General features: G+C 34.0%; 1 protein-coding gene across 12 annotated transcripts in view; it reads right to left on the reverse strand.

The window, feature by feature from the left end:
- LOC138710145 (uncharacterized) overlaps positions 1-22,405 on the reverse strand; it is a 333,732-nt gene that overhangs the window by 54,883 nt on the left and 256,444 nt on the right. For all 12 annotated transcript variants that reach the window (XR_011335100.1, XR_011335101.1, XR_011335091.1 and 9 more), the window contains exon 3: positions 21,036-21,158. The gene's annotated coding sequence lies outside the window, so the exon portion shown is untranslated. The remainder of the gene's footprint in view (positions 1-21,035; positions 21,159-22,405) is intronic.

The raw sequence follows: 22,405 nt of genomic DNA on the forward strand, positions 1-22,405 counted from the left end.
AGACCCTGAAGTTGCAAGAAAGGCCCTTTACATTGAGATAATCGATACAATAGTTTTTCAAATTGACGAAAGATTTAGTTCTATGCATAACTTAAACTTTGTGGCTTTGTTACAACCTCAGAAGTACGAAGAATTTAGGGTGAACTTTCCTGCTATTATATTTAACATTTTGAAAGAAAATCAGTTGGACACGTTTGATTTTATCAGTCTGAAAAATGAACTCATTGTGCTCTACTCTTATGATGAATTTTCTGGACAACATCCGTACCAGGTGTTAATACACTCAAGAAAAAACAACTTGACACAGCATTACTAGAAGTCTATAAACTTGGATTACTTATTGTCACTATCCCTAGCACCATAGCTTCCGTAGAGCGAACATTCTCTGCACTTAGAAGAATAAAATCATACCAGCGATCAACACAAAGCCAAGAACGTCTTAACGGGTTAGCACTTCTATCCATTGAAAAGGGACTTCTTCATAAGTGATACAATCTGCCACATTTTATGAAGATGTAATCAAAAAGTTCACAAAACAAGAAAGAAGAATGGACTTTACTTATAAGTACTGTAATACATTTCTACAGCTACTGTCGTTGCTGTTCATCGCCATATTACATGTAAGTAAGCCTAATGAAAGAATGCTATAATATTATTTATTAACATTTTGTAGTACTGTAGCTAAAACAGTCTATATATATATATATATATATATATATATATATATATACAGGGTGATTCACGAGGATTTACAGTCACTTATGGAGCTTATTTGCGAAGACATTCTGAGAAAAAAGTCATATAAACGTTTGTTCTAATCACAATATTTTCAGAGTTACATCAATTTGAAGTTGTTAGTAAAATACCTTTTTTCTTTAGTTTTACGGGAAAAAAATATTACAAATAGAGAATGAACTATTCAGAAGTGCCATTTCTTTAATTGGCTAGTTTTCTGAAGCTAAAAATAAGCTCCGTAAGGGACGGTAAATCCTCGTTAATCACACTGTATGTATATATATATTTAGAAAAGCTGTAAGTTTCATAAGTCATGACTAATATGTATAAAAGAAATGTCAATAAGAAAACTTCAGAGCTTACCCACACAAAAATTACACTGCACGCCCTTGCTTTATACAATACCACTCACCCAGTGATGATATTCAAAAAGTTTAACAATCAGTAATGTATGTTAAACATATACTGTATATGTCCATGGTAATTGCAAATATTACCTAGAAAAATTTAACAACCGGTTCGTCAATACTGGTGCGAGCCGGCCGAATATCACCACTGCACTCACCTAACGAACAAGTCGTTTATTTCAGTCAGGGTATTAAAGAAGCCATGAACAAAAAAGAACATACTGCAGTTGTTTTCGTTGATTTCAAATCTGCTTATGACAGCATATGGAGGAGTAGCCTAAGCTTGTAGACAAATTGCACAAAATAGGAATCTGAGGTAATATGCTCTGTTAGTTACAAGACTTTATCACACAGCGGTTCAACACAGTTAAATATCAGTCATAGTTTTCAAAATACAAACACACAGCTATGGGTGTACTTCAAGGAGCAGTGTTGACTACAACATTATTTAATATATTTATCAACGATCTTCCTAAATATTTGGCAAAAAAGTAAAGTTTGCATTTTTTGCTGATGACCTCGTCATCTGGATTTCAAAACCAAAGAATAAGCTCAAGTCATTGGAAACCCAAATTAACACAGCTATCACTAAATTGGAATATTGGTGCTCTACTAACCTAATGCAAGTAAATGCAGACAAAACTAAATATCAAATATTCACAAATGTCACTAAACCAGTTAACATAAACATCAAGCTTAATGGACTTCCCTTACAAAGAGCAATCAATTCACAATATCTAGGAGTCATATTTGATACTGGTAACAAATTATCTTGAAAAGATGATATTAATACTGTAATAGAAAAAGCCAAAAAGAGATTAAATCTGTTAAAAAGATTAGCTGGCTGCAAATGGGGAAGCCAGAGATGTACCGGTACACTAAATTCCACTTATATGTACATGAAACCTGTCCTCAAATATTGTAGTGAAATACTCATCACATGCACCCCACAACAATGAAATAAAATAGAAAAATTTCAAAACCAAGCAGTACATTTAATTATAGGTGCAGGGAAATCCACACCAACAGATTCAATGAGACAACTTACTCAACAAAAGCCACTGATACACGACTTTCAAGAACAAGCAGAAATCCGGTATGAGAAATTAATTAGACTGTCTAATGCAGACTATTGGAGAAAATACAAAATCTTCCCTAAGTTACTAAATTAAACACACAAGAAGGATTTATGCAGAAAGTTAAAAGATTACAAACGCATCTCATTCCCCAAACTAACATTGAAATGTCACAAATCCGACAAAATCCCTTGGAATACATAACTATTCAAACTGGAAACAACTTATTGGAACCAAACCAAACCAAATGCTCTTCCCTTAAACATATCCAAAACAACTGTTGTTCCGTTTTCACTAAGGTCCAATGGTCTTAAATCTCCTCAATCTTCTTGTAGGCTCAAAATTCATCATTCTTATTGTTCTTCTTAAAATTGTGAATGTCCTATATTAACCGAATCCTCAGAAGTTAGGTATTTAGGCATTACAATTGACCAACATTTACGATGGAATAAACGTATTACATATTCATGCAATAGATTACGTAAAACTTTATATCTTTGTTATACTTCAGTCATATTTACCAGTCAATATTTTTTTTGTCTCATTTACTTAGCTTTATTTCAATCCATTCTCCAATGTGGAATTTTAGGATGGGGAAATGCTTGTAATTCTAATTTCACTCCACTAATACTTATTCAGAAAAGAATAATTAAAATAAACCAATTGATTACTCATCCGAGCTTTTGTTCACTGATTTTAATGTTTTGAAAATTAAACAGATTTACTATATTGCCTTATTAAACTTCATAGATAAAAATCGTAATAAATTCAAATTGTATCATCATAAATATGTAACTAAAAGATCCGATTTTATACGACTAGAGGAAACGAAGTGTTTAACAAGCCCAGCTCTTAGCTATGATACCTACTATGGTCCAAGGTTATACAATAAAATAATTGAAAAATACCCAAATTTGGAAAATTTTAGTATAAAAAATTTCAAAAGTAGCATTAGGAATTTAATTTTTAAAGAATATACATAGGTTGGATAAAAAGTAATGGCAGCACTGCTGTCACGTGACGATGGTGCATTCGAGAGCTGCCAGCTGTGTGGACATGAACAAGGACTGTTAGATGAGTTAGTGCAGCCAGCGGCGACAATACTCCATCAATTTACTGCAGTGTGTAGAACGTTCACTTTCATAGGGATAGTGCGAGCACCCTACGACCATCCTTACAATACTAGAGCAACATTCCTGGATCAAAATTGAAATGGCACGAGGTCATAGTGCACAAGAATGTTTTCAGGGACTGTGTGAAGCATGTGGCGATGCAGCGTTGCCATATCGCACAGTTGCACGATGGGTTAAAGCGTTCCGCGAAGGCCTTGTTGCACCGGTACCAAAGGGAAGGTGACGACTTTCTTGGACGAATCGTCGCTATGGACGAAACCTGGACTCGCTCGTATGAACCAAACTTGAAATGTCAATCAAATGAATGGAAGCATCCTGGTTCTCCTTGTCCAAAGAAAGTGCACCCTACACAAAGTGCTGTGAAGATGTTCATTGTGGCATATGACATTGATGGGGTAATACTGCACCACGCTGTACCTCCAAGGCAGACGGAAAGCGCGGACTACTGGAACATCCACCGTACTCACCCGATATGATCCATGCAATTACGATCTTTTCACCAAAGTGAAAGAACCACTGCGAGGGACCCGATACAATATCAGAGATGAACTTATCCATACTTTAGGGTGGTCAATACAGAACATCAACAAAGATGGACACGCTGATGGTGTACGACGCCTTCCAAACATTTGGCAAAAGGTAATAAATAAGGGGGGCGACTATATAGAAGGTACGTAAATGTTGTACCCCTGTGAATAAAGCCATGTCAGAAATATCGAACTGTTGCCATTACTTTTTATCCAACCCTAGTATGTTAATTTAATATGTGTATGTATTTGTATGATTTAAATTGTTAAAATTGAAATTGTATTTTATTCCTATAATTGTTTTTTTCTTGACCCACTTTGTGTCAAATAATTATCTTTGTTTGTGTTAAGTATGTGTTTAGATAACTCCCTGAGCACGAGTTTTTTACTCCTTCAGGTAAGAATTAAGAGTGTATTTTTGCACATGTTATTTTACTAACAATAAACAATTGTTAAAAACGATACAAATCCAAACGTAGCAAAATAATTAATAGCAAATATCGTTGTGAAACCTGGCTACACATTTACAGCGATTGATCTTTACTAACCGATTTTGATGCTGCAGGAGCTGGAGGAACTTATAAATTTTTCTCTATAAAGAAGTCAGGAAGGACTCCACACAACTTCTCAGTGCTGCACCCTGATCAAGCAGCTCCAAAAACTGGCAAGAAAATAGTTGTGCAATAGGTTCCAGCGCACTGCGCATTACAGGGAATGAATTGGTGGGCAACTGGCTGTGAAAGGCTGCACCGTAACACAAAACATGTTACTCAAAAATCATTTATTTCTGTCACATTAAGTAAAAAAATTCAATACAAACAAAAATTTCTGAACAGAATAAAGGAATCAGCTAAAGATAAATCATGGGAACCCCTCCTCCAAAATATAAACATCATCCCTGAAGAACCAAGAAATTCAGCAGTGACAGCCTTCTACCTTCTGACCGGGCATGATTCTTTGGCAGCTCATTTACATAGAATCAGCATCTCCCTCTTACCCAATTGTGTGTTATGTGGAAAGGACGTAATCATGGATAAGTACCACCTGGAAAATTGAGAAGCCTTGCCTGTTCACCTCAACATCACGGAAAAATACTAGACTGCAAGAGAGCTAATGGCTTCATTGCCATGATACCAGAACTTTGGCTACAAACCAACCAACCAACCATATTGGTTTTCTCTGAATGAGCTGCGTTTTGAGTATTAGTTTGATCAAAAGTGAATATGTGTTGTGCATATTAATTTTGTGTAAAATGGCACATTGAAGTCATTATTTGTAGAATTAAAAGAGAAACTGTAGGCCCTATTCAAGTTGGATGTATGAAACAAAATGTGCTTACAAAGACAGAAGATCGACACCGAATTTACATATTAAAAAAGCACATGGAGGAAAACAAAGTATAAATTTTCAATTTTCATGATATAAGAAATATGCTTCGCTAACAGAGTGTTATGAGACATATCGTCGTTGTTCCTGCAATAACTCCTATGTGACATATTTATCATTTTTAGGTTTTTGCTCTATTAAATAACTTAAATAGTGATACAGCAAATAATAAAATCTCCTATTTGCAATTATATTTCTTTCTTTCGAAAATGTAAGAATTCACAGTCTTCTATGTACGGCTGCCATAGGCTGAATAAATGTGTTTTTTCTTCCTACTGAAAACTTTTATATTTTGCACATAGGAGTTATTGCAGGAACAACAACGATATACGAGTATCTGTATTCTCTTCTGGGGTGAAAATGAGTGGACCTCACCTTCTTGAGGGGTCTGTCACAAAAAGAAATGATAGAAAAGCCGAGAATCTTCTGCTATATAAAAATATATAAAGTAAGCAAATTTTTTCAGCTTAGGCTACCCAGTATTTATACCTTAGCTTCATCACTGATATGTACAGCCCGGATTTTATGTAATTACATATTTTGTTCCTATATACAGTGATGGACAAAAGTATTCGGGAAAGTAATAATTAGCTTTTAAATTACTTGTAGGTGGGAATGTAATGAAGAGAAATGAGAATGCTTCTGAAAATAAATAATTGTATTGTCATATGTTATAAATGTATACAGAAAATAAATAATTGTATTGTCATATGTTATAAATGTATATAGAAAAACATTGTATGATTTGGCTACAAGAAGCTTGGACAAAAGTATTCAAAAATAAGACACAAAATATAAACAAAACAAACATTAGTACTTAGTTGCCCACCATCTCCTGCGAATGACTTCTTTCAATCGTACAGGCATGGAAGAAACTAATTTTTCAGTGACATTCCGCCCTATTTGATGCCATTCCTCTAGAAGTTTCTGTCTGAGATCATTCCTGTTGGATATTCGATGTTTCCGGACTCGTTTCTGCAGTTCAGACCACAAATGTTCGATTGGATTCAAGTCAGGGGATTGAGGTAGAGTGTGCAAAGTGTGAGGTGTATTGTAGACAATCCACAAACGAACAATTTCTGCGGTATGTTTTGGGTCATTATCTTGTTGAAAATAATAATCCCCTAAAAGACCAAGTTTATCTGCACTCTTCTTAAGATTGTCCTGGAATATCTGCATGTACTTGAACTTGTCCAAGGGTAAATTGTCAGTAAATACCAGTTCTCCTACACCAGTGGCCGACATGCACCCCCACACCATGACATCTCCACCTCCATGCTTAACTGTTGATATAATATTCTTCTAGTCTAATTCTGTGTTCGGTTTTCTCCAGACCAAAAGTCGCCCATCAGAATGAAATATATTAAATTTACTTTCATCTGAAAATATAACTTTGTTCCAGAACCCTGCAGCTTTGTCGACAAATTCATTTGCGAACAGTAGTCTCTTCTATTTATTTACCTTACTTATACAGGGTTTCCTCCATGGCACCCTGGCATTGTACCCGGCCCGGTGAAGAGCTCTGGTTACCATTTTAGGATGAACATCTGTACCAAAATCGTCCTGTAAATTAGCTGCTATTTCTGATGCACTCACCTTTGGATTTTTCTTCACTGTCTTAATAATCTCCCTTTCTTCCCTGTTGGTTAGCTTTCGTGGACGACCTGTGCGCTCTCTATTTATTAATGTCTTCCGTTCTCTAACATTTTTTATAATACTACACAATGTAGAACAGCTTCTGTTGACAGCATTTGCAATTTCGGCATACGTCTTCTGTTGTTTGTGTAAATTTATAATACAGTAATTCTTCTTTCTTGAATAGTTGTCTCTTTACCTTTACGTCCCATTACACTAGCACGTGTTACAGCTTTGCGTGTCAGGAGAATATTGTGACTCGTTTGTCTATCGACTGCATCAAAACGATGGTTGAAGCACTAGCGAATGTATACAGCATTTTTACTGTATAGTTTGTCTCCACGATTGCAATATTCGAATAATCCTGTCCTAGCATATTATGGTTCAAACGATTGCTAGTCGCTTTATGTTCAGTTTGACACCGATTTCTCTGTATATAGGGAAGACCAGGTAACTTGATATAGTAGGCTCGCTCTATGCATCCCCAGTTAAAGACAGAGGCTACCGCACGCTGAGCGGTTGTCTTTTGAAGTAAGACGGTCCCCCCAACCTTTTCTGCCCACTCGGGGGATGGGGTAATCTCTGTTTCCGCTTTCTGAGGCAAACATAAATGTTGCCAATTCTCCCCTGAATGCTAAAACTAACTGCAGTCTTTCTTAATATGTTCTAACAATTCACGAGTTTTGTTCGCTGTTTGAAAGTCTTCTGTAATTTTATTTTTATTATTATTATTGGTATTATTATTATTATTATTTCGTGGAGTATATCGTAAATTACTTAGTTTTTTACAACCCCAAGATAGCAATGATAGATGAACAGCAAGTTTAAAGACATAATTAACTTTATTAGGACAATAATATAACCCTGCCCAAGCCCATACCCATCAAGGGAGTTATGTTGCAGGCTATCAAATCAGCCATGCAGTAAGAAACATGCAGTGGAGGAGCTCGCAGCCTCATATGGACACGTTGTGTTATGATTTCCTCCGTACCACTGTGTTCTAAATCCTTTGGGAATGTTAAATGTTATGTTTTATTTAACGACGCTCGCAACTGCCGAGGTTATATCAGCGTCGCCGGTGTGCCGGAATTTTATCCCACAGGAGTTCTTTTACATGCCAGTAAATCTACTATCATGAGCCTGTCGCATTTAAGCACACAAACGCCATCGACCTAGCCCGGGATCGAACCCGCAACCTCGAACATAGAAGGTCAGCGCTATACCAACTGCGCCAACCAGGTCGACCTTTGGAAATGATCTGGCATCAACTGAAGTCTAATTTTAGGAAAAACAATATTATCGCGACTTGAGTCTAGTGTGTTAACTTCTGCGTGATGGAGCTGCAACAATCGGTCCTCATAATTGGTGCTCCTGTGTTCAACATGCAATTAAAACGGAAGGGAATTATATGAAGCACGACAGGTACAGTAACCAAGAGAGATTTGTGATTCATTTAGGAGAGAGTGACGATGAATAGAGGTAAGAGAAGAAAAATATCATATTTTATTACATAACATTTCAGATTTCGCTGCGAATTTAGACACGAAACACAAATTGACAATATTCTTTCGGTGTTATTATTATTATTATTATTATTATTATTATTATTATTGATATAGTCTAAGTATGAAAATATATCAGTTTGAAAAAGTTGACCGTACAATGATTCTATAACGGATTTATGCACACAGTAACTCAAAATTAACCATTCATTAATTCGTGATTGATTGAATTAAAGTACAATTTGTTGTATAGAAATAAATATACGATTGTTTCATACCCACGTGGCGAAGTAAATGTAAAATGTGACAACTGCGCGCCTAGAAATTTCCGCACGCGTCCCTTAATGACCGGGGTGGACCGTGCGGCTAAGTTCTTCTAGCAACAAAAGAGACCGACTGGGGATCCTTTGAAAAATCCTACTATACCCTAAGGGTGAAACCTAACCATTTTTCCCCCATTACTACATATGCTAGTGGATTATGGTGATTTTCTAGTTTGAAGGTTGAATTTTCTTTTGCCAACTTCGTTTCGAATTTCGGTACTGACAAATACAACTGGTAGTGTTTTTGTAACTGTTATGTTGGTGTTACTGTCGTACTCGTTTTAAACGGCGTCAGTAGTGGCGTTCTTGAAAATTGAATAGTTACTAGGTTTCTGAGTCGGTTACTGGAAGATAGTAAAATTCGAACTTATTAATAATTAATTAATATTAGTATTAATATTAATGCATAATAGTTATTTTATGTGTTGCGTTGTGGTTATAATTCCAGAATAGTCAGATAAGTACGAATGAATATAATATACTTGGGCGTGATAATGCACGTGGGTAATGGATAGAAATATTATTTCAAATTTTAATGAATTTCTTTCGTGTTTAGATTTTTATTACTATGTCAAAAAATGAAATAATGTTGCAGTGACTCCTCCAAGGAAGAAAATGTGTGGCATTCAGAGTACGCTTCAGAAATCTGTAGTTCACGTGTATAATGAGTTGAAGAAAGAAGATAATGAAGAAGGAATTATGCTAACGGAGACAGCAATTACAACCAGAATAGGAAAATTATTAGGAGTAAGTATTCTTAAGCATACATTTCAAAGTGGTATTCAGTTTTAGGAGTTTGCACTAATAATTTCATGATTGTGGTCAAACAAAACAAATTTTTAAGTTAGGCCTAGATGTTTAATCAAGTCAGTGATTTTCATATTGCCAAACTAAATACATTTAAGATACTGTAATACTGCAGTAGGTGATAGCTTAAATACATTTACAAATCAGACGAACAAATAATCAAACAGCACGAAAGTAAATTTCCAGTTTTCTCTTTTGGTATTAAATTAACCGTTCAGATCACAATTTACATGCCACATCGGCCGAAGAAAATACAAGTCATATTGTAATTATTAACTTGATATTCCAGCAAATATTAGATGAATGTTGGTCTGTTATGGTGCTTAAAAATAATTCAGTTTTATATAATAACTATATAACATACTCTATAAAGCATAGGAACGTTGACTCTGGCTGAATAATTTATTCATGACTGGTCTAAGTAATATTAAATATTGTGTTTCTTCAGAAAAGCTACCCCATCCAAAGTACTTGTTAAGATATAACACTCGAGAGGGCGAGGACGCACTACTGGGAAACTAACCATTTCTCTTCGTCCTGGACCTCTCGCATGTTATATTGGTAATTAGTAACAAGTTTGAGGGAGGGAATACAACAGTGCATTAGAATATACAGGTAAGTGTCAAAGGATTTTTGTGCTGAAAGTATTTGTGGCTGTGAACTAAAACCACGTGTTTATCGCTATGTAAATATCACAGAAATCAATTAAACAAAATAAAATTATGCCTTCTTTGATGTAGCTTTTCTGGAGAATTACCTAAATATTAACCTACTTAAACCTATCGTAGACCCAACCTAACATGTTGATCATTTTCTATTCATATAGCTGTAAATGTTGGTATCATGCATGAATTTTATGATATAACAATTTTTAGAAGTGTTATGTTATTGTTTGATATTACAGCTAGAAAAGTGATAACAAATTCACACAAGGGGACCCCACTCGTGACACCAGGAAAACATAGACTACGTAAACATCCAGTGACTGATGCTGATGATTTTACGAAAGATGCAATTGCGAGATTTATTTATGACAAGTTACATAAAGGTAGGGAAGTTACAGGAATTATTGTGTTGATTTATGTAATGTAATTCTGATATTAGTCATATGTATAAAAATATGGCATAATTTTCATTTATTGTTACAGGGGAAGTACTAACAGCAGCAAAAGTTGTGGAACATATGAATGATAATTATGAAACATATTTATTTAGAGGATCCTTATCACCGGTGAAAAAAATTTTGAAAGAGATGAAATTTCTATGGAGCAAAGGGGATCCTTATACACATGTATGAGAAAGTGATGTTATTCGTTTTTGAGAGCGTACATAAGAAGTGTGGAGCGTGAGAACCCTAAACCCGTAGTATTCTTGGATGAGATTTGGATTTTTATGAATGGTAAATTTCAATGTATTGTGAGACATTGAGTGATTGAATTTTTTACTAACAAATAGGTTAACACTTATGTGGAATATGAAATTGCAATTAATATAGGCTACTAGTAATGAATTCAGGTGGGAACAACATATTTTGCAATTAATAGTTTCATATTATAACTAGAGGTTAGTTATAAAATTCTTGAACGGTTTTCCTGTGTTTAAAATTTTAGTGTCTCTTAGAGTGTCAATGTGAATTGCTTATCTCTCTCTGTTTTTTTTTAAGTAGGATCACCCACTTATTCATGGAATAAACCAGGTGAAGTTTCCAGTGACATGAATGGTGTTATTCGTAGACCAACAAATGAGGGTGGAAGATTAGATGCCGGAACGAAAGGTGGATTTATACTCGGTAAGTTATATCGATTTATATTTTACATAAATTTGGCAAGAGTAATGTTTCAAATCAGGGTACAAAAATATAAAAATTGGTGACTAAATAAAAACGTGGGAAAGCCTTTCACCAAAGAGGATCTCATGTCATGTTATGTTATGTTTTATTTTCTTTATTTAAATGCTGTGAATTCATGTGATGTAATTATATGCCCAGGCATAATTTTTATTGCAGGTGCTGATTTAATTTTTTCATGCAATTGAAAGAAAAGTCAGGACTACCATAGTGCTATGAATGGCCCTTAGTTGAGAAGTGGGTGCAAACACAGTTGTTGACCTGAGAACATTAGGGCAATGCGTTATTGTCATGGATAGTGCTGCATATCATAGCAGACTTGTGGAAAATCAGCCAACAACAAAATGAAGCAAAGAACAGCTACTGGTGATTGCAACTGAATATAATAGATTTGTTGTACTAAATGATAAGAGTTGATGGTGTGAAATCACCTTTTGATATTACATTGCAATATTAATTTCCATACTTTACAGTCATTATTATTATTATTATTATTATTATTATTATTATTATCACTACTACTACTACTACTACTACTATTGCAACTGTTTCTCTTATTTCTCATGATTAGGCATACTTATAGATGCTACTTTTTTCTTTCAGGTGAAATTGAATCTACATAAGAATCCTAAGACAACAGAGCCTTGCCAATTACTGTCCTGAAGCGGCCTTGTCTTATGTGTTGTGTCTATATACAATTAATTCTTTCAGTTTTTCCCCCCCCCCTTAATGTAATGAAGTTGTTGTTTGATTGATACCAAGTGTTCTGCAGTTGATGTCATTTGTTATCTTGCACTCCAATATTTAACCAGATGATTGAAAGCTGTGTAAATTTGGACAGTCAAGACAATGATTCATATCTTCATTGAGATTTCAGAAATGGCACTGGGAGATTCTGAAATATCAGTTTTGTAAATATTTGAGACAATCATGGCCTGTGATAATATGAGTACTGCCACTGTAGATTTTCATAGAAGTTCAGTTATTAAATTAGGTTTATTATTTTACTATGTATTGTACTATATTTTGGTTCGCTTAATTGATTAATTATATATGCTGTAAATTGAATAGTAGACTGTAGGCCTATAGCTTAACTGATGAATTATATGTGCTGTTAATTAAATAGTAGGCTGTATACCACAAGTGATGAATTGTTTATGCTTGTAATTTGAAGTAATTTGCATGATATGTATTATCAATTTCTGTATATTTCAACTGATTGAATTGTTTATACTTTTATACTTTTATACTTTCCAACAACAACACAACAGATATTATTACTTATGATGAACTCATTGAAGTATATAAACGTTTAAAATACGGGAAAGCCCCAGGTGAAGATAATTTAAATTTCGAGCTTTTTAAATACGCTGGAGAAGAATTTACCTATCGATTTTTATATTTCTTAAACAATATATGGGCAGGATTAAACCCCCCAGAAAGTTGGCAAAAAGCCATTGTAGTACCCATTTATAAGAAAGGAAACAAAAAACTATGTGAAAATTACAGGGGTATAAGTCTTCTCAATTCTGGATATAAGATCTATACAGCCATAATCAAAAATAAACTATCACATCTTTACGAAGACAAAATCACTGAAGAACAGAATGGATTCCGAAAAGGAAGATCATGTTGTGACAGCTATTTCACCATGAAGATTTTAATTGAAAAGCACAGAGAATTTAATATTCCAACCCACTTAGCTTTTATTGATTTCATAAAAGCTTTTGATAGAGTTGATAGAAATAAACTTTTAGAGATTTTACGCTATGATCATGTGCCAAACCAAATCATTCTCTCCATTTATAATTTATATCAACAAAATGAAATTGCCATAAGAACTGAACGCGGAACTACTAGCTGGACTTCCATCAACCAAGGTGTTAGACAAGGGTGCGGTCTTTCCCCTCTGTTGTTTATTATATATATGAACCATATTTTATACATTTGGAGGCAAAGTCATCATGCTGGAATTCAAATTAATCGAAACACAGTTCTCGATACACTAATGTTTGCCGACGATCAGGTTATTATCGCTAAAACAGAGGATGCTTTACAAAGAGCCATTTATAATTTGCAAATAATCGCCTCTGATTTCAATATGGAAATCTCAAAAGAGAAAACAAAAGTCATGGCATTTTCGGGAGAGAACCCAATTCCAAGTAAGATCATGATAAATAATACTTTAATTGAACATGTTAACTCATTTAACTATTTAGGTTATAACCTCTCTTACATCACTGATGAAGATATGTCAAACAAAATATCTAAATTTATAAAAATCACTGGCGTCATTAACGCCGTCTTCAAATCCTCCAATGTTCAGAAACATACAAGGCTAAAGGTATATAAAACACTAGCCCGACCGGTCCTCACTTATGGTAGCGAGGCATGGACAATCAGAAAAGCTGATGAGCAAAGGCTGACGACAGCGGAAATGAGGTTCATGAGACGAACAGCGGGATGCTCTTTGCTGGAACACCGTAAAAATGTGGACATATTGCAGGAACTCAAAATGGATCTATAGTTAATTTTGTTCAACAATATCGACTTCAGTGGAAAAAACATGTCGAAAGGATGGATCGCACTAGATGGCCTAAACAGATTCTTACGTATGTACCAAGAGGAAAGAGGAAATTGGGAAGACCACGAAAGCGCTGGCATGAGACCGTAACAGATCCTGTAGGGTCTAATACGCGAGGGATATGATGATGATGATGATACTTTTAAATTGAATTAACTTGCTTGCTGTGTATTATATTTTATAGCTTAACTGATGAATAATTGTTTAGGTTTGTCAATTTAATAATCTGAGTGCCATGTACCTCATATTTTTAGTGGAGCCACCAATGTAGCTTAGTCGGTAGACTCATTGGCCTGCAAATTCAGAGCTGCACTCGAGGGTAGGTTGGATCCCCCATTTGGTCTGATTCGTTGGTTTCTTCTGAGGATTTTCCTCCATCGTGGAGCGGATGCCGGATGGCCTATTGCAATTTTTTCATTTGCTTTAGAATCATTCCGATTTTTGTTACCACATTGTCATGTTCTGATCTTGTTATTCTTTTAACAGTGTGGTAAGATGCAGGTATAGATAACCTTACAGTAATTTTGCTACCTTTCAGCTACCTCATTACCTCCCACTCCATAAAGTTCATGGATCCACGGAAGTACCAGTCGTCGATGTAATTCGACCATTTTGCTTAAAATTTTAAAACACTGTAAAATATTGAGATTTCATGCTGTTACGTCCAATACTGCAGCAAGAATATCTGATTTTGAATCTGATAGTATGACAGCCTTCTCAGATTTATGAAGTTGATACTGGAGATTTTGTAAGCTTAAAAGTGTATCTAAATTTTCACTATCAAAATTAGTCAGTGTTTGAAGTTAGTTAGTTAGTTAGTGGCATTTAAAAAGGGCGCGTCAGCTACTATGGCTGTTTGCGCCTTACCTAAAATCTTTCACTAAACACAAACACAATACAATAACCAGAATGTTTAAAAGAACTAAAAAGCATTGTCACGGTTAAAATGGGGCAAATAAGTGTTTGAATATAATTCCCTGTAAAAGGGAATATACTGGTATTGTACTACAAACCACTACATCTATAGCTTGGTAAACAGGATCCATCTTTAAAAAATACTGTATGTAGTCACTCACTGACCAGATCATTTATCGTTTCTAATGATTTTTAAAATGTCTGGAGAAGTATCACATTTCTTAACATCATCTGTTAAGGTTAACTTATATACTATTCATTTTCAAATAACTTGGGATTGTGTTTTATTAGTAAAGTTTCCCTTAATTGAGCAAGTTTGAGTTCTCCAAGTAGAGTCAAAAAGTCTGTTGGGATTTTGGCTCAATTTATTAATATTTGTGGACTGTGATTTTTTGTTCTAGACAACCATATTATCTGCAAATGTGACAATGAATCAAATAATCAAGTCACTGACCCAGTGTAACACTTTATCATGGACACCCTAAGTTTGCAATTTCTTAAGTGATTTATATCTACAGAGCCATATGATCCTTGAAAATAAATTAAAATTGCTAAGGTGTTTTGTTTTCTGTTTAAAATATCTTTAATATCTTGACTAAAATTTAAAATCTGTCCATTTGTTGAATGTAATTCTCTAAAGTCAACTCAATAAGATGAAAGTTAGTTACTAGATTCCAGGAACCAATTCAATCTATGAAATCATCTCTTCCATAATTTTGGTTATCATACTAGTAAGTGGTATCTGCCGATAACTCGAAAAGATATTAGTTGAATGATTGCTTTTCAAAATTGATGTTATGATAGATTTTCTCCAGACAGATATTGTACTTTAGATGAGATTACAAGATAAAAGTAGTGAGTTTGCTTGTTTGCCAACATGTTTAAGAAAATCAGCATGTGTATTGTCTGGACTTGGAGATGTTTTGGGTCTTATGTTATTAAATTAATAGTAATGTTCAGTTATTGATTAAATATTGTTATATAAAGTAGATTGTAGATTTAATATTTCTTTCAGTTTTTCCTTAATAGTCTGACGTACACAGATAAAACTAACAACCACACCACCAACTAATCTAATAGAAATTAAAATATAATTAAATGTAGAAAAAGTAATTAAAATTATAAATATACATAATAAACCATAACCCCCTAATTTCAACAATATACTATTTTATTCCCTTTTACAGCTTGTAGATAATTATTAATTATAGTTATTACTTATTAGCGTAATATTTATTGAACTTATTGGCTATTTCACTTCGTTTGAAAGATGTTATTGTGTACAAAAAGCATTTTTGGATGATCGTTTCATGCTGTATGTTGTGTATAAATGTATGATTTCTGGCCACCTGTTCTGTGTAATCCATCTTTTGTATGGAATTAATAAAATACTCTTTTGGTAGTAATTATTTTATTAATTGAGTACTTAATTTTCACCAACTCACATTTCTTGAATCATTTGTTTTTTTCTTATTTAAATTTAGGACACAAAAGCCAAAAAGAGACTTCACAGTTATGTATCATACATTTTTTCAATGACAGACGTGGAGTTGCAGAAATAATAAGTGTAAGTGTAACATTATTAAGCAATTTACAAACAAATGAAATCTTTAAAAAGGTATCTAGAAGTGAAATTACTTATGGCTTTTAAGGACCAAAATTATTTTTGTAAGTTGATTTATTATTATTTCAGTTTTAGCCTAGTTGTATTATCCATTTCCTTACTAACTACAAAAGATAATCAGAAGTTCATTCGAATTCCAACCAAAAGTCAATTGGTTATTAATTTATCTACCTTTAGGAAGTACAGTATATGTACGCTGGAATCTTTGAAGTGAAGTGACAATAATTTAATTGGTCTTGGAACAGATTTGATTCTTAAATATTATATTATATACTATACTTTGTTGCATATTTACGTCTAGTAACCTATTAATGCTAATACTAATAATAATGTAAAGGAATAAAAGAATAGAACATATCAATACACTTCTCATGTGATTCATTTCCTCCATTTCTCATATAGTTTGCCTACGAAAATATATTAGAAATTATTATTGAAACTATTTAGAATAAACTTCCAACATAAAGGTAAAGTACGGTGAGTAAAGAAGTCATTCAGTACATAGGATCGTGATTTTACTACATGTGGTGATATCTGGTAACAGTTGGCAACACTGACAAGACGGAAATATTTGCTGTTTGGGAACTGAACTTACGTGATCCTCACTATAGATAGAAACAATAAGGAATTATGTTATGATAAAAAGAAAAATTAGTACAATTATAACGTTAATTCGTCAGAATGTTTAATTTAATGAAGATAAAGGGTTCATACGAATATTTCTGTCCATCACTGTATGTAGCTATAAGGAAAGCTAAAATGTTGGCGAATCATATCAAAGAGATCATTATTCCAATGTTTTAAAGTTACATATTTTTACACATTTTGGTGCATAATAAATATTTTGGCATATTTCACATATTTTGAAAGAATACACATTTTTTTCACCAATTTTCCCTCTACTTAATTCTCAAGTTATATGTTTTAAAATTGTTTATAAAGCTTATTTCTTCGTCTCCAGTGCGTAAATATAATTTAATAATTGAAAATAGTAACGTATTCTGTGAAAAAATGGACATTTGTTTGCAATGCTAATAGTGTGTATATCCCTTAAGAAGTAACGGTAAAGTAGGAACAAATACCACTGCGAAGGGTGGGTCATTGTACTGCTAACGCGGTGAAGGAAAAAGTGAAAGTTACCCTATGGGTATAACCATTTCCCACAAACATCTCCAATCAATTGCTCTAAAAGAAAACAATAGTTTTTTTTTTCTGTTTTTTTATGAAGCTTATTTTGACATCAGGTGATACAAATAGCTAGTCTACTGCTGGATTTCAATTGACGATTCCTTTACTACGACGGTAAAATCGTGCTATGCAAAGTGTGTGGCGAACACATTGGTTGCTCCATGAAGTCACAGTTAGAACAGCATTTAAAAATTGAACTTCATGTGAGAAATAAAAAACGTGCTCCGTTGAAAAGAAACAAGTTCTTGTTACACAAGTGGTGGTGCAACATTCTTCGTCTTGTACAGTGAATTTAATAAAAATTTGTGCGTGGCAATGGTTGCTGCAAACATACCATGGTATAAACTTGGAGTTCCAAAGTTTCAAGCTTTCCTACGCAAATACCGCAACTTCAATATTTCGCATGAATCAATACTCCATAAAAATTATTTGAACTCCTGCGACATTGACACAATGGAAACGATTAGAGCTGAACTTGATGATTTCTACTTATGGGTTGCCACTGACGAGACGATCAATGACAGCAAAAAATATGGAAAAAAATATTCAATTATTAATTGCGCCACCAAACAATAATTAAATGAGGTTGAATCACATGTGCACCTGTAATTTTTCATTAGTGTGCAAAAATACATCCAATAAAGTTTAATTTTTAAGTTACATATTTTTTATTTATTACTAGGGCAAGGCATTTAATGACCTATAAATTGGTAAAAAATGCAAAATAAAAAATGCATTTATGACCTAAAAAATACAAAAAATGACCTAAAAAACAAAAAAAAATGACCAATAAAAAGTAAAGCATTGCCAATGAAAATACTTTTAATTACGTTAAGTACTCACTTGATTACTGAACTACATAAAATTTAAAAAAATCCATGTTACAGTACCTTGTATTGCAGAAAATTAATTTCAAGTGCACTTTTACAACAATTTTGAATTGCAGTTAACAATCAAAACTTGGCAGAGATTTTCAAACAAAAATGATTGTCTATTGTCTGCTAGTACCGACTTATAAACGGAAAAGCTTCTCTCTACTTCAACGGAAACAATTGGAGCAAACTAAAAGCAAGCAATATCTCCTGGATTTAATTCACAGTCAGGAAGAGAAAAATTGTCACCAGACAAAGCTCTGCCAATTGAACACAATGTTGTGTACCCCCTGTTCTTGCTTAGACAGTTTTTCATTTTCATTGACACTGCATCACCCACTTTACCACAAGCACGGTTCAAATCATTCACCACTTTATCCACTATTTGTAGCTGTTCCACTAATGTCACTTGGGATTTTGCCAGTGCAGTTATGACATCAGGAAGGAATCCAAAATTAGTATTTATGTAAGAAAGTTTACCAGCAATTTCTTTATCAGCTAACAGTTCTTGCGCCTTTTTTATTGACACTGACTCACCATTATCAAAAGAATCAACCACTTTCTTCACAACATCGAAATTCTTGCAATAATAACTGCAAGCTTGGAGCCATGTTCCCCATCTAGTCAAAACAGGTGAAAATGGCAATTGGATTTCTGGAGCTTCTGTTTTGAATGCTGAAATTCGAGAGGGGACTTTCAAGAATACTTTCTTCACGCATCCAATTAATTTATCCACTTCAGGAAAATTTGCACGTACTTCTTCTGCAACCCGGTGTAATGCATGCGCTAAACACGTCACATGTACCATTTTTGGGTACAGTGCACTTAAAGAAGCAGCTGCTTTCATCATGTAGGGTGCTGCATCTGTTATAAAAAGCAATACATTGGAATTTCGAATCCCATCAGGCCAAAGTATTCTCAATGCATGGTCAAATACTAAGCTGATCGTCGAGCAGTTGACTTTGTCCAGATGCTCACAATGTAGTAGAAATTGTTCTCCAGGGCTGCGTGCTTCTAAAACTCCAACAATAACATTAGCTACATAACAGCCCATAGAGTCTGTTGTCTCGTCAATGGATACGAATACATTTCTTTCTCCAATCATTTCTCTTATTTTTTTCAAAGTTTTGTCATAGCACCGAGCTATGTATGTTCTTCTCAATGTTGTGGGATCTGGAATTAATTTTCCGGTCTCCTCTTCTAAGAATGTTCGGAGCTTAGGATGATTCAGTTTGTGAAGTGGAATATCAGCCGATAGAAAAGCTTCGCATAGTTTCTCACAAAATGGCGAAAACGTTGAACACGTATCCCCCAGAAGCATTTGCTGTAAGTTTACACTGGATTTATTTTCAAGTCTCTGCAGGCCACGTTTATGTTTCTCCCGTGACATGTGTTGTTCTCTCATAAACTTTTTTTCAGCAGCCACTCTCACATCACAGATCTTGCAGAATAAAATACGACCGTCCATTGAAAAAATATTTTCTCCATATTTTGAAACAAATGCCTTTAATTTAACACTAGCAGTTTCCTTTACTTTAGGCATTTTGCTCTTGACCTGTTCACACAGACCACTAGAAACAACTGACCACCTCAATTAACAGCATAACAATGCCAGTTTACCTGGAGAAAGGAATCTCTGTGGGAGTGTGGGTAAATTCCTAGAAGTGGGCAAGTTCATTATGCCTTGAAAAATAGGGGTACAAGCTAGCATATGCTCTAGGAATTTGAATAAAATTCCTAGAAGTGGGCAAGTTCATTATGCACATACCTTGAAAAATAGGGGTAGAAGCTAGCAAACATCTAATTAATTCCAAGAAATTGTATTGACAAGGAAAATACTGAATTATAATAAAAATCTCAAATCAAATACAAATAATGTCACAGCCTTCCTAAAAAGTGTAAAAAATGCTCAAAATGACCTAAAAATTGCTAAAAAATGACATCCGTAAAAAAATTAAGAAAATGCAAAAAAATGCCCTAACGAATTGCTTTTATTTAACCTGGTTTTTAATGTCATACATTTCCATATATGCTAGCAATGTTTAAACCTTCATAAGAAAAAGATGCAAAATCATTAATTACCTTGCCCTATTTATTACATATTTATCTACATATTTTGCCACTTTATGTACAGTACATATTTCTCATTTCCATATTACATAAAATCCGGGCTCTACTGATATGTGTGTCAATTCATTATTATGTACTAAAAGGAAGGTGGGTATAAAGCAGATAATAATAACACATACGTATTTCCTTGTGGAAGTGAAATAAAATAAAGTTCTTAATGGAAAGCTTACAGTCCCAAAGCTGATATGAATATATCTTGTCTACAAAGTAAAGAAGTATGTGTTTAAAAATTGATTTCAATAAATGTTTGTCAGATGAAGAGCCAGTGTTATAACATTTATAAAAGGTCTGTCAGCAACATACATTTTGATTTATGTAACTTATATATACTAAAGTATTACTTACTTTCAATACCAGTACTTTTCTCAGTCTTAGAATCTCCTTGTTTTCCTTAGCAAGACTGTTGTGCAGAATATCTTATAGGAGATCCTCCTTTGAATCAGATAACTGCAATGCACCACTCGGCAGCTATGAAGAAGAAAAGAAAATAGTAATAATTATGCTGGAAAGAGTATGAGGCATTGTGGATACGATGTATTAGGAGCAAACTTGAAATCGTGATTCTTTGTTGAGTTCACCCCTGCTATACGCAGTGCCTGATATATTCCATTGCTTTTTAAATCAATTTTCTGTATTTCTCCTTATACAGATTGAACCATAAGTAATATCATTAATTTCTCGTTCTCGTTCAGCAAAAGAATTTTACAATCTAGCAGGAAAGAATTGGGGATGCTCCAGGAATACTTCATAAACTACATTCAAAATGTTTATACAGTCAGTGCTGACATACTGCGGAGAAATTTTAATTACTTCACCTGTCATAAACGAAGTAGAATATGTTCAAAACCAAGCTCACAGGCCATTACTGGTCGAATCAAAACAACTCCATAGATTCTATGAGATTCCTCACTAATATTAACAGCATCAAAATGACAATAGAAGAAAAAGCACTGATTCAATATGAAAAACTTATCAGATTCCCAGGAAACAATTGGCATTCATACAGTCCTCTCTGTAGACTGAAAACTCAAAAAAGTTTCATATCCATGGTTCAAGAATTAAAACAGAAAATCAATATCCCGAATTTAAAAGAAAACTTACAAATTAAACCAAACCCTTTAACTCTATTACATATAGAATATAATCTAAATTTAACAGAAGAAATACTGAAATCAGAAGTAAACACTGAAATAATGAAACAATTGTCTTTAGAGACAATTAATATTAGGTACCCTCCACAAAACTGGCTTCATTTATACACCGATGGATCCTTGATCTCCAGAGAACAAGCCTGCTACTAAATCTACGTATTACTCTGTGAAAAGATTTATTAAATCTACATACTTAGACTTCAACAAACAAAATTTGATAACACAATCTCAAGGGGAAAAAATGGAACTCTCTGCATCATAATCCACAGTTAATTCCCGATTTACCACGAAAATCGTCTGTAGCTGCATTTAGATTGGCAACAGGCCATGATTATGTGGCCAAACACCTGCATAGAATTGGAATATATCAGTCCCCTAACTGCCCATTGTGCAACTGAAACCAAGAAATGGATTCGGAACACCTCAAAATCTGTGCTTCAGTGGCTGACCATGATAATATCTTTGAAAAATATTGGAGTGCAAGAGGTCAAATGACTTTATTGTCATATGCCTGGCATTAGAAAACAACAACAATCTTACATTTATCCTGATTAAATTTGTGCA

This window comes from Periplaneta americana, chromosome 12 (genome assembly GCF_040183065.1).
Source record: "Periplaneta americana isolate PAMFEO1 chromosome 12, P.americana_PAMFEO1_priV1, whole genome shotgun sequence".
NCBI lineage: Eukaryota > Metazoa > Arthropoda > Insecta > Blattodea > Blattidae > Periplaneta > Periplaneta americana.